The 12010-nt window shown below is 39.5% G+C and overlaps 2 protein-coding genes across 2 annotated transcripts in view; one reads left to right on the top strand and one right to left on the bottom strand.

The window, feature by feature from the left end:
- The window catches only part of REEP3 (receptor accessory protein 3), a 99443-nt gene that overhangs the window by 86791 nt on the left and 642 nt on the right, over positions 1-12010 (bottom strand). The window lies entirely within an intron of this gene.
- The window catches only part of JMJD1C (jumonji domain containing 1C), a 316030-nt gene continuing 315836 nt past the window's right edge, over positions 11817-12010 (top strand). The window contains exon 1 of the mRNA XM_061405104.1: positions 11817-12007. The gene's annotated coding sequence lies outside the window, so the exon portion shown is untranslated. The remainder of the gene's footprint in view (positions 12008-12010) is intronic.

Raw genomic sequence — 12010 nt, 5'->3', positions numbered from 1 at the left:
TTTGTCTAATTGCTTTGGCTAGGACTACCAATAATTTGCTGAATAGAAATGATGAGAGTGTGCATCCTTGTGGGATTTTAATGGGAAGGCTTTCATCTTTTCATCACTGAATATTACACTGACTTTGGGTTTGTCATAAATGGCTTTTATCATGTTGAGATATGTTCCCTCTTTACCCACTTTGGTAAGAGTTTTTGTTTTTTGTATCATGAATGGATGTTGAACTTTGTCAAGTATTTTTTCTGCATGTATTGAGATGATCCTGTGGTTTTTGACTGCTGTTAATTTGCCAACATCTGCTGGATCATGGAAAAAGCAAGAGAGTTCCAGAAAAACATCGATTTCTGCTTTATTGACTATGCCAAAGCCTTTGACTGTGTGGATTACAATAAACTGTGGAAAATTCTGAAAGAGATGGGAATACCAGACCACCTGACCTGCCTCTTGAGAAATCTGTATGCAGGTCAGGAAGCAACAGTTAGAACTGGACATGGAACAACAGACTGGTTCCAAATAGGAAAAGGAGTTCGTCAAGGCTGTATATTATCACCCTGCTTATTTAACTTATATGCAGAGTACATCATGAGAAACGCTGGGCTGGATGAAGCACAAGCTGGAATCAAGATTGCCAGGAGAAATATCAATAACCTCAGATATGCAGATGACAACAGCCTTATGGCAGAAAGTGAAAAGGAACTAAAAAGCCTCTTGATGAAAGTGAAAGAGGAGAGTGAAAAAGTTGGCTTAAAGCTCAACAATTCAGAAAACGAAGATCATGGCATCTGGTGCCATCACTTCATGGGAAATAGATGGGGAAACAGTGGAAACAGTGTCAGACTTTATTTTTCTGGGTTCCAAAATCACTGCAGATGGTGACTGCAGCCATGAAATTAAAAGACGCTTACTCCTTGGAAGGAAAGTTATTACCAACCTAGATAGCATATTCAAAAGGAGAGACATTACTTTGCCAACAAAGGTCTGTCTAGTCAAGGCTATGGTTTTTCCTGTGGTCATGTATGGATGTGAGAGTTGGACTGTGAAGAAAGCTGAGCGCCGAAGAATTGATGCTTTTGAACTGTGGTGTTAGAGAAGACTCTTGAGAGTCCCTTGGACTGCAAGGAGGTCCAACCAGTCCATCCTAAAGGAGATCAGTCCTGGGTGTTCATTGGAAGGACTGTTGCTGAAGCTGAAACTCCAATTCTCTGGCCACCTCATGTGAAGAGTTGACTCACTGGAAAAGACTCTGATGCTGGGAGGGATTGCGGGCAGGAGGAGAAGGGGATGACAGAAGATGAGATGGCTGGATGGCATCACTGACTCGATGCATAAAAGTTTGAGTGAACTCCGGGAGTTGGTGATGGACAGGGAGGCCTGGCGTGCTGCGATTCATGGGGTCGCAAAGAGTAGGACACAACTGAGTGACTGAACTGAATGTGGTGTATTACACTGATTTGCATATACTGAACCATCCTTATGAATTTGGGATGGATCCCACTTGGTCATAATGTATGATCTTTTTTATGTACTGTTGGATTCAGTTTGCTAATATTTTGTTGAGAACTTTTGAATCTATATTCATCAAGCATATTGGTTTGTCATTTTCTTTTTTCTTTTTGGTGTTTTGGGTTTGGTACCAGCATGATGGTGTCTCCAGAGACTAAAGTCAGTTTTTCCACTTTACAGTTTTGGGTGGGAGCCCTTAAGATTGGTGATTACAGTTTGACAATGAAAAAGTGTCATGTTAGCAGAAGCTTAGCAGGTAACTTGTTCAGTGCTGTATATAATCACTCTGTTTTGTAAATGAGAAACAATGCTGCTTTTTAATTCTTTATATTGTTGTAATACAAGGCTAATGTGTGTGTATGCTTAGTCGCTCAGTCGTGTTCGACTCTTTGCGACCCCATGGACTACAGTCCATGGAATTCTCTAGGCCAAAATGCTGGAGTGGGTAGCCTTTCCCTCCACCAGGGGATCTTCCCAACCCAGGGATCGAAGGCATGTCTCCTGCATTGTAGGCGCATTCTTTACCAGCTGAGCCATCAGGGAAGCACAATATAATGTTAATATGTTCATTTAAATATCTAAGTAGTTTTATTAAATACAAAATGCTTCACAGTAATTTATCTATGATTCTCTGTAGGAAGCATACAAGTAATACAATCAAGATCCGTAACTAGCTTTCTACTCTTCCTTTCATGCTTCCTTTCATGATGGAGAACATCATACTGTTCTCTTGAGACTGTCAGTCTCAATGCTGAACAACACCAGGTGTCAGAGTTTTCCCTTACACTGAATAAAATTATCTTCCCTATAACATCAACCTATTGCTCTAGCCTTGCATTTTACAGTTAAAATAGAAAAATCAGTATTCCCTCTCTCATGTGACAACTCAAATTATGTATAGACAGCTATTTTGTTAGATTTTTTCCCCCTACTTTTCTAATCCAATCCCTCAAATTATTCCTTGCCATATACTAGTTTTCCTGTTTTTATAAACGAGATTGTTAACGGGTTGAATTGTGTCCCCCGTAAAAGATATGGTGACTTTATCTGGAGACAGGGTCTTTGCAGAGGTAATCTAGTTAAAATGAGGTAATTAGGGTGGGCTCTAATCCTATATGACTTGTATCCTTATAAAAATGGGAAATTTGGCCACAGAAACAGGCACGAAAGGAGAATGCCAGGTGAAGATGAAAGCAGAGATCAGGGTGGAAGTTAGGAGAGAGACATGCAACGAATTCTCTCTCAGCCTGCAGCAGGAAGAACCCTGTTGACACAATGATGTTCTGTTGTTTAAGCTATCCAGTTTGGTGGTACTTTGCTGTAAAAGTCCTAGCAAACTATATATACTACATTACTTAGAAATGTGACATAAAAGGTTAAGGAAATTTCCACAACCGAATGCTTGGGTTTATATATGGGTGAGAATAATTCTTTCAAAAAATGGTAAAATGGGCATATTATTACTTGAAAATATTAATGCTCTCTGTAATGAAATATTTGAATACATTCTGAAATTAAATTCTGAATTACTGGCCAGCACAAGTCTATTGGGTTTAGATTTTTCTTATGACTTTTGTTTTCATGATTTTTCTTTTTTTATGTAGCTCTGCTTTTGCAGAGTTGATGAGACTGTTAATAGTAAAGAAAGCAACATGCTAGTAACCCTTGACTCTGCATTCAAATCCTAATATGCCAACAACTTTGAGGCCAGGAAAACTGGAATTTGTAAACCACATTTCATTTATAAATTTAGAAAATAAGAACTATGAGAGTTGGTATGCAGAATAAGAGATTACAGAAATTATTTTCAAAGTGTGCTGCACCAACAATTGTCATCAATTTGGGGAAATTCTCCATACATTCTGAAATAGAAATTAATTTTGAAATAGTATTAAAAATATGAGAATGATCAGCAACAGTACTTTATCTAGAAAATTCTTAAAAGATATCCTGAGATGCTTTATGAATTTCCATATCGTTATGGCTTATAATTTCTCCCAGAGAAGCAGTAAATAGTAAACAAAGCCATTTTCAGATGGGGATGCTGAGGGCATTGTATCTTGTAGAGCATCACTCCAATAGAACCAAGCAACATCTGGAGATATTTCTGGCTGTTGTATCTGTGGGAGGTGCCACTGGCATCTTGCGAATAGAGGCCAGGGATGCTGCTAAACCTTCTACAATGCACAGGACAGCCCCCTCCAAGAAAGAACTATCCAGTCCAAAATTTCAATACTGCCAGCTTAAGAAACTCTGACCTATTTAAAGGATCTTCCAGTGAAATATGGAGAAGGAAATGGCAACCCACTCCAGTTTTCTTGCCTGGAGAATCCCACGGACTGAGAAGCCTGGTAGGCTACAGTCCATGGGGTCGCAAAGAGTGGAGCATGACGGAGCGACTTCACTTTCACTTTCCAATGAAATAAAAAATACTTTGAATATCAATATAAAGAGCTATATATTTTAACATTAGCTAGTCTGATCTTTACTTAAAATAATCTCTAGCCATTGTTAAATAATTCCATTCCAATTGCAACCCTTGTCTCTGACCACTGTATCTTAGTAGGACATTTCACCTGAATTTTAGTTATAGTGGCTTTTGTTAATTTCAACAGGCCTGAAGCTGGTAAATTTGCTTCAGTAATAGGGATAACTATGCTTAAACTATTAACAGACAGTTTTGTAAACATAAAGACACTTATAACCATTTTTATCTTTAACTTGTCATTTAACTTGAACCAAAGTGGCAGTTTAAAGCAAATGCATGACCAATGACAGAAATAAGCTCACGTTCCTTTAACAAAGACTCAGCAGTAATCTTCTCCATGTGATGACCAAAACAGTAATATCATATTTAAGATATTTAAGTTACCCATTTATACTATTATTATTGTAATATACTGTTTATTTGGGCTTCCCTGGTGGCTCAGATGGTAAAGAATCTGCCTGCAATGTGGGAGATCTGGGTTCAGTTCCCGGGTTGGGAAGATCTTCTGGAAGAGGGCATGGCAACCCATTCCAGTATTCTTGCCTCGAGAATCCCCATGGGCGGAGGAGCCTGACAGGCTCTAGTTCACGAGGTCACAAAGAGTCGGACATGACTGAACGACTAAGCACACATACTGTTTATTTAAACATTTAAATCTATACTGAAAAAAGAGAATATAAAAATCTCTGTGCTAAAATTATTTAAAAAAAAAATACACGGAGGTCCAGTGGTTAAGACACCGTGTTTCCAACGCAGGTGGCACAGATTCAATCCCTGGTTGGGGGACTAAGATCCCGAATGCCATGGGGCAGGGACAAATTAAAAAAAACTCCAGTGGAAAAAGAAATAGCTAATATAGCAGCAGTGACAAAAAGTGGACAAAAGCCAATTGTTTCTGAAATGAAGGCTGACAAAGGAATCTTGTTGGAAGTTTTGGCCTGTGCGATGAAAACAAGACCCAAACGTTTAGGATGTGTTTTCTGTCTTAATTAAGGAAGACAGCAAAAATGACCTGTTGCAGGACATTCACAGAAAATTACATGTTTAAGATAGTTAACTTTTCAAATTTCTTTGAAAATATCATTGCTCCTATTTTCCTTATTTCAAATTACTTAAAAGCAGTAAGTATCCTATTCTTTTAGACATCACTCAGGAACATTTAAGCGATTTACATGATGAACTCATCAAAACTGGTAAATAAAGTTATTATTAAAATCTACCTTAACTTAATTGAAAGAAATTATTTTAGCCATTGGAATTCCCTGGTTGCTGCTGCTGCTGCTAAGTCGCTTCAGTCGTGTCTGACTCTGTGCGACCCCATAGACGGCAGCCCACCAGGCTCCTCTGTCCCTGGGATTCTCCAGGCAAGAAAGAACACTGGAGTGGGTTGCCATTTCCTTCTCCAGTGCGTGAAAGTGAAGTCGCTCAGTCGTGTCCGACTCCTAGCGACCCCATGGACTGCAGCCTACCAGGCTCCTCCATCCATGGGATTTTCCAGGCAAGTGTACGGGAGTTGGGTACCATTGCCTTCGGGAATTCCCTGGTAGCTCAGTGGTAAAGAAGCTGCCTGTAATGCAGGACATGTGGGTCAGGAAGATCACCTAGAGAAGGAAATGGCAACCTACGCCAGCATTCTTACCTGGGAAATCCCATGGACAAGGAGTCCAGCGGGCTACGGTCCATAGGGTCACAAAAGAGTTGTACATGACTTACAAATAAACAACAGTCATTTTAGCTATTATTGAGATTTTACCAAAAGGAAGAAAAATCACTAGTAAATTGTGACTTCCCTTAAAAGTTCCCAATGATTTAAAAATTAATCAAGATGTTTTTCACTAATTTTGTCATAATCTTAACAAATATACATACATACAAAGGGTAGAAGCTGGTTGCTTTTATAATAATACATTTCAGGAATGAAACGGGCTTGGACTAGAGTAATGTTAAGTAAAGGTGATGAGAATTGGCTGAATGCTGCATAGATCTTGAAGGAGTCAACGAGATTTACCGTAGTATTCAATGTAGAGAACAAAAGAAAAAGAAAAATCAAGGATGATGCCAAGTTTTTTTAGCCTGAACTAATGAAGCATTGAGTTGTCAATAATTGAGCTGGGCAGGCTGCCAAAGTCAGATCAAAAGGGCAATTCAGGGGTTCAGTTTTGGATAGCTTAAGTTCCAGATGACTTCTACTGGGTTGGTCAAAAAGTTTGTTTGGGTTTTTCTGTAATGTTTCACAGATCAAACTTTTTGGCCAACCTGACAGATGCTTCCATGCAGACTCAAGTAGTTAAAAATACATATGATCATGAGTTTAGCAGACGTCTGGGTTGAAGGTGTAAATTAATGAGAGCCCTCAAAGGAGTGTGGATAGAAAAGAAAAAGGCTGAGCCTCTGGAGACATGAATTTTAATAATTCAGGGCATGTGGAGGAATGTGGCAAGGGAGATTAAGTAGGGAGTGGCCAGTGAGTGTAAGAAGAAAACAATGCAAGCAAGGTTTCTGGGAATCCAAGTGAAGGAAGTATTTCAAGGAGAGAAAGAGCAATTGTATCAAAAGCTGCTGATAAGTCAGAAGAGGACGGACCCTTTTGGCCATGTGGAGGCCACTGCCAACCTATGGAAGGGTAATTTTAGTGGAGGAGTTGATGGCAGAGCCTAATTGGTATGGGTTCAAGAGTGACCCAAAGGATGAGTGGTGAAGGTGTATGTAGACTGTTCTTTTGAGTTTTTTGCTTTAATGAGAGGAAGAGAAATAGGTAAATGAGATGGAAAGTAGAGAAGATTGAGAGAGAGGTTTTTATTTATTTTTTAAGATGGGAGCAATAATAGCATGTTTTCATGCTGACAAGAAAGATAAAGTGGAGAGGGAAAACGGATGATGTTGGGAACACCCGCTGGATATGGTTTTTAAGGTATGTAATTTAGACTCTAAAGATACTCACTAAATACAATGGAAGAGGACCAATTAAAGAAAGAGAACTGAGGTTTTACTACCACTGCCAGATAATAAAATTATAGTAAAAGGAAAACTAAAATGTGTTAAGATGTAAAAAGGGAAATGCAGATTTATGGACTTTAAAGGGAAGTTTCTAAATTTATCTAAAAATTCTATATGAGAAAATAGTACTAATCAAATATTTGGAGTAAATATTTTATATTTAGAAGTGAAAAAAGTCACAAAATAAAAAATGAACAAGTTGAACTCTAAACTGCATTAAAACTATGAACTCTCTGGATAATTTAAAATATCTAAAGAGAAGTATAGTTAGATTTAGAAACACACTTGCATCAAATAGGACTTACGGTTAATTTATTAGGTAATGAAGAGTGAAAGAGGAGAGTGAAAAAGTTGGCTTAAAGCTCAACATTCAGAAAACGAAGATCATGGCATCCGGTCCCATCACTTCATGGGAAATAGATGGGGAAAGTGTCAGACTTTATTTTTGGGGGCTCCAAAATCACTGCAGATTGTGACTGCAGTCATGAAATTAAAAGACGCTTACTCCTTGGAAGGAAAGTTATGACCAACCTAGATAGCATGTTAAAAAGCAGAGACATTACTTTGCCAACAAAGGTCTGTCTAGTCAAGGCTATGGTTTTTCCAGTAGTCATGTATGGATGTGAGAGTTGGACTATGAAGAAAGCTGAGTGCCGAAGAATTGATGCTTTTGAACTGTGGTGTTGGAGAAGACTCTTGAGAGTCCTCCTGGACTGCAAGGAGATCCAACCAGTTCATTCTAAAGATCAGTCCTGGGTGTTCTTTGGAAGGACTGATGCTAAAGCTGAAACTCCAGTACTTTGGCCACCTCATGCAAAGAGTTGACTCATTGGAAAAGACTCTGATGCTGGGAGGGATTGAGGGTAGGAGGAAAAGGGGACGGCGGAGGATGAGATGGCTGGACGGCATCACTGACCCAATGGATGTGAGTTTGAGTGAACTCTGTGGGTTGGTGGTGGACAGGGAGGCCTGGCGTGATGCAATTCATGGGGTCACAGAGAGTCGGACACGACTGAGCGAATGAACTGAAACTGAACTGAAGGAGTTCCGACAAACAAGTAAATTATTAAGTAGCCAAGAGACTAATGGGTGAAGTGCATAGATTATTTGTATATGACATAATTAATAAATATTAGGACAAATATTAATTCTAATAAGAAAAATGCAGAGGAAAACAATGGTATATTCATTAGGAAAACATAAAAAAAATTAAACCTTCCCAATCTGGCTACACTGTGATAGAGACAGTACTCATACCTTGCTGGTGGTAGTGTAAAATATTAATATTTTTTTGGATACTAATTTGGAAATTGACATCAAAGGTCACAAAAATATTTATAACCTTTGAGTCAGAAATACTCCTCTTGGATATTTATCCTAAGGAAACACTTAAAAAGTATATATAAATGATGTCCAATTCAGCATTATAATTACATTATAGCATTACCTATGATAATGAAATACTAGAAATGATCTAAAAGGAAAATTAAAAGATCAAAGAATGGCTATGAAAATTATGAATAGTGGCCTGAGCAAATGGAAGATATAAAGTAAGATTTCAGGGCAATGTAGGAGATACTTATCATATAACAATAAACGGCAGTGTAAAAATTACTTTTACTATACTGTTAATTACCACTATGTAACCTACACAGAAAGACAAAGAAAAATGTAAACTGAAAACAGTTTAAATGTTCAGTATGCTGAGACTGTAGGTGAATATGTTCTTCCTTGTTCTGATAATAACTACTAACATTACTGAATACTTACTATCTACCTGATGGAGGAGAATGAACATTATATATGTGAACACATTTAATCCAATGGGATAGACAGCAGCCAATACTAAATGGCACAGCTGATATTTGAATTCAGACAATCTGTGTTCGGTCCTGATCATAACGACCAGCTATGCTGTAGACACAAATCAGAAAAATGGGATTTCCCTCAACCTCTAAGAATCATGTTTTAGAAGGTTATGGGTATCACGTATTATATTACATATAATATCATTTGGTAGTCTCAGATTACTATCAATAATTGCTAACTAACCTTTCAATTTTGCCTGTAAAAATAAAGCAAGCTAATTTTAAACAGACTGGAAAAAAATGAAAATCCTTACAGCGTCACAGAATGCTACAGCTGTACAAAACAGTTTGGAGATTACCAGATCCTTCTACCTCTACAGAGTAAGAAACAGAGGTCTATAATCAGTGAGACCTGACTAAAGATCATGTATCTGGTTAATACAACCAAAGCTAGTTCTAAATTCCAGGTTTCCAATGATAATATTAATGATGATGACAGTCCAATGATATTTCTTGCTACACCATCTAACTTCTCTCCCTCATAAAAACAAAAAACCTATCTATATACTAAGTTCAAGTGCATAACAAATGTCAGGCACAGTTGGTGTTTTAGTTAAACTAAATATTGACAAGCTTTAAGTAGTAAATATTATAATCATTTTTAAGATGATGAAGCACAGATTTAGTATGTTGCCCGGGTCCATTAACTGGCATCCAGGGCTGATTACCAAGTCAGCGCTCTTCCTAGTAAGGGTCTGCCACTGGGCTAGGGAGAAAGTGCTCACGCACTCAGGGAGCTCAGGTTAAAGAGGGTCCTTGTGCTCCTTGTTCATATCGCCCAAGGTTCATATGGAAAGAACTGTCTGATCTTTCTTTAGGCTCAGGACTAGTTGGCTGTTCCAGAGGATTAGAAGAATGCAGTAAATCCTATCTGCGAGTGTGAAAAGGTTTCCAAGTTTGTATAAACCCTGGGGTTGATCCTTCATGTTCTTACTCTTATGTGTGATCAAGGGAGTAGAAAACGTTCAGTGCTTAGAGAAAGAGAAACTGAGGAGCAGAGGGACAAAATATAATGATGCTTATATTCCCTGGCAAGTGTGCTTTTTAATATGTTAATAGTTCAAGGGCTCAAGAGAGAAACTTCCTGACACTTGATAAATACATTCTCATGACCTTTTCTCCCTCACTATTATCTTCCTTTCCTTTGCCTTGCACTTTTAATTCTGTACATTCTAGCACTGCAGGCTTTAATCCTCTCTCCAGTTAGGGAACTCCTTAACGGGTCTCCCATCTTCAGAGTCTCACCATTCACAACCATCTCACCTAAGGCACAGAATCTTCTAAAGCAAATCCATGGCTGCCTAATAATAGCTATCACTTCTCTGTGAATATTCCTTGAAAACAGGCTCCTGCCTACCTTTCCAGCTTTTTCTCTCCCCTGTCTCTAAGTCCTCAGTAACTAATCTGGGCTTTCCCTTCTCGATTCTTTGGCTCACAGTGACCAGTTTATCTGGGATCCTCTCCTTTTTCATCTTCGGCTGTCTAAAGTCAGTCCGTCTTTGAAGGCCCATCTCAAATGTAATCTCCCTTGCTTCTTCTGATTCTCCAACCAGATACAATCCTTTCCTTGTCTAAACCCTATAGCTCTGGGTGTAACTCTTAGAAGATGTCACCCTGTACTGCAGGTATCTGGTATTGCAACCATCAGTTCCATTAAGATTGGTCATACATTATCAACCCTTGTGTTCTAGATAGCACACAGAAGACATTCATACTCATAATCAATGATCAAAAAAAAAATCTGACTTTGATGAATGCAAATTAAATGAGTGCTTCACAATTTTCTCTCAAAGAACTGGTTAAAGGAACCCCGAGAATCAAAAAAATACAAACAAAACAACGTGACAATATCTTAACTGGATACTTGATTTTCCAGGCACTGACACAATTGATAGACACCTACTAGGTCAGGAAAGTTATGTCTGTGTCATGAAAACGTAGACTCAAAAGAAGGCCCCAAAAGGCAAAAAAAAAAAAAAAAAAAAAAAAAAAATAAAAAACAAAACTTTAAGACATCTGTGGTATTATTTCTTGATTTTTAGTTTTGTACAGATGAACATGGGACCCTCTGAAGCTTTAAAACTAAAAAATATACCGAGGAAGAAGAAAACTGCATTCAGACAATCAAATAACACATCTTGAATGCTATTGTAAATCAAGTTAAACAGGGCTACTAAGCGATTGATTCACTCTCAAAGAAAAAACAAAACAAACCCCAAACAAAACAAAACACAAAACAGAAAAATTAGCTAATTCTGATTGAGAAATAAATGAGCAATCTGGCAACGTTCTTTCTTCCACATTATAAAGCTAATCGGAGAAGCCTGCCACCTGAAAACATTTCAGAAAGGTACAGAGATAATACTCCTACAGAGATCATGATTAATGAATCCATGGGCCCCTGGCTATAACTACGTCACTGTTGTTTACTTCGTGACTTTCGTGTTCCAGGTGGGGGTTAAGTCAAGAAGGATTGGAGGAAATCAGTTTAAATGGTAGTCCAACCTTTACAGAGTAATCCCAACTCAACTAATTGTTTTCTTATGGGCCTGTAACACTTAGTGGTAAAAGCACAATGAAATGAATGGATATTCTGAACAAAGGCAAGAGGCACCTGCAACCTCTCAATCCCTTTGCAAATATTTCCACCACGACAGGGCCAAATTCTGGGATCCGTTCGAGCAGGCGAGTGTCACCATTCAATAATGAGCTCCTTTCTCGATAAGCTGTAAATCTCGGGGCAACTGAGACCCTTCCTAGGGATCTGAGCTGGGAGCGGTCTCAGATTTTTAGACAAATCTCTCCTCCTACCACACGTGACCGAGAGGCAATCAGCGGCCCTGGGAGACCCGCAACGCACGATACAAAGGCTCGGCGCTGCCACGAAATCCTCAGGAGGATCGCCGAGCCTCCCGCGCTTAGCTTCTGCGGAGCCTGCGCAGGGCGCCGCCGCGAGGCGCGCCGCTCCCGGGCCCGCAGGGCGGTGCCGCGCACCGCGGGGAGAGGGAGCAGGGAGCGCGCGCCGCCTGCCCTGCGCGCCTGCCCACCCAGCGCCGCGGGAGCAGGGCCGACGAGCCGCACGCAGTCCGGCCGCACCGCAGCAGCCGGGCCTTCGGCCGACGCAGGGAGCCCCGCAGCGACGTGGACTAGGGTG

This window comes from Bos javanicus, chromosome 28 (genome assembly GCF_032452875.1).
Source record: "Bos javanicus breed banteng chromosome 28, ARS-OSU_banteng_1.0, whole genome shotgun sequence".
Classification (NCBI taxonomy): domain Eukaryota; kingdom Metazoa; phylum Chordata; class Mammalia; order Artiodactyla; family Bovidae; genus Bos; species Bos javanicus.
This window is presented reverse-complemented; position numbering and strand designations above follow the sequence as displayed.